The sequence below is a fragment of the Penaeus chinensis genome, chromosome 33, assembly GCF_019202785.1.
Source record: "Penaeus chinensis breed Huanghai No. 1 chromosome 33, ASM1920278v2, whole genome shotgun sequence".
Classification (NCBI taxonomy): domain Eukaryota; kingdom Metazoa; phylum Arthropoda; class Malacostraca; order Decapoda; family Penaeidae; genus Penaeus; species Penaeus chinensis.
The window spans coordinates 26,700,543-26,702,928 of NC_061851.1; positions in this window are offsets into that span (position 1 = coordinate 26,700,543).

Genomic DNA, 2,386 nt, shown 5'->3' on the forward strand with positions numbered 1-2,386 from the left:
ATGGATTCTCTTTGGACAAGGCATGACCTTTTACCTTGTTACTGCTTTTATCTATTTCTCACAGAAGACAATAATTCCATGACTACAAAGATAATTGGCAACTTAGAAGCACGAGTTACATCTACCGAAGAATTCTTTATTTTAATGATGTTCTGGCTGATGTCAGTAGGCGCTTGGTGTGCGTGTATTTGTATGTCTGTGTGTGTCTGCGTTCCTACGTGTCTGTGTGTATATTCACTAGCTCCTGAGTTCTCTAACACGACATTAACTCATACTAGTAAGTTCTTAATGATTCCGGGTTGAGATAATGATAATCCAATTAATCCCCTTCGCCTACGAATTCCGTGTCTAATTCCATACTGTACGGACATCGGCTAAGAACCTTGGCAAACCTAGCGACTGAAAAGTTTGTTTCTGGAGATTAAAAAAAAAAAAAAAAAAAAAAAAAAAATCCTGTTTTGGCGTAAACGAAAATAATCACGATTCTTCTCTTCTTCTTCTTCTTCTTCTTCTTCTTCTTCTTCTTCTTCTTCTTCTTTTCTTTTAGGGGGAAGGGGGGATGATGTATAAACATGAAGTCCTTGGATGCTTTAATAAAACCGCAAAATACTATTAAGAACGGTAAATACTTTATCTTTATAGATTTTTGGAGAGAAGTATTGGAACAGGAAATGGTGGAAAGGCAGCACGGAAGTCTTGAGAAAGGCTGTCCCAATTGCCTCTGAAAATTATATATCGACGTCGACCGAGTCTGCAGCCATTAGATAAAAAAAAAAAAAAAAAAAAAATCTCACGTAGCACTGAGTTACTGTAGTATATAGAAAAATTATATATACACACTAATATTAATGGATATAATCCTCTTCTTCCCTTTCCTCCTCCTACTTCTTTTCCACAAGATCATTATCATTTTCATCACCATCATCATAATAATAATAAATTGAATGGTAGCATTTATGACCATGCCTATAAAAAAACGCTATTTTAAGATGATATGGATGAATGTATGTTATAAAGGAAATATTTGATAAGGTTTAGAGGCTGGAAAAGGAAAGTATTTAGAGTCTGTAAATATAACATGATTTCCAAACCTATTAATATTAGAAATCATAAAATATATACGTGCGCACACATATACATGTATACGTAAATAAGTAGATAGACACACATCTCCGCGAGTTTAAATACGATAGCGAGTGACTCGACAGCAACATATAAAGGTTTTTATAAAGTAAAAAAGAAGAAATGAGATTAAATCGGAGACGACACTGCTTGGGGGGAAATGACGATAAGCGGATTTCGTTAGCTACAGTTTTTGTACGAAGGTGTTTTGTGTCAGTCAGGAAGAGGAGCAAGAAAAACCTTGGGTACACTGAAGAAAATCATAAAAAAAGTAGGAGACAGCTTCATGGCAAGGGAGAGTATACGTTTTTATTTTTATGTTAAATGTTATTTATTTATTTATTTTTCAGTTGGTGCGTATCTCTCTCTCTCTCTCTCTATCTCTCCGACTCACTATATGCCAATCTTGTTTCTCTCTCTTTCTCAATTCTGTAATTCTGTATGTCTTTATGTTTATCTCTCCCACCCCCTCCCGTCCTCTCTCTCTCTCTCCCCCTTCCCCCCCTCTCTCTTTATCTCTCTCCCCACTCTCTGTCTCTCTCGTTCTCTCTCTTCCCCCCCCCCTCCATTATCTTTCTATCTATCCATTTATCTATCACTCTATCTTTCTGCAACTACCTCTCTATGTATATCTGTCTTTGTATACCTATTTATAGCTATCTACAAGATAGATGAAACTACAAAATACAAAATACATGAAAATAGAAAGAAAAAAAAAAAATCCTATTAATGCAAAATGAGGGTGACGTAATGAATTCACTGGCATCGTTCTGAATACGTATTTTCGTTTAGAAACAATAAATCCAAACGCACATGATCACCTTCCTGAATATTTATTGACCACTTCATATTCTCAAAGTTAAATTTTATCCGGCATGGGCGTTCTAGGCAGGAAAGTTTCGTCTATAAGGGGCAAAGTTGGTTAGAAAATGTGCTCTCGAAAATTGCCGTTTCATCCGGTCAAAAGTGATATCTTTAAAATAATTCCAGGTTTTCGAATTTCTCTCTCCCCTTTTTTTTTTGTTATGAATACGAATAGAAATTTAAGAGCAAAATCAAGTCGAATAGAAAACGTATGATTAAGGTGGAGTTTACGGATGAATAGTTTTCTTTTGAAAATATTTAAAAGGAAATTTGAATTGAGGTCCTCACGATCTCTATGTAAACATAAGAGTCAGGGGCGCGTTTTGATAATATTCACCTCTTGTTTTCTTGTAAGGGACATTTCAACATTATGGCGTAGACTCGACGAAGGAGCAACATG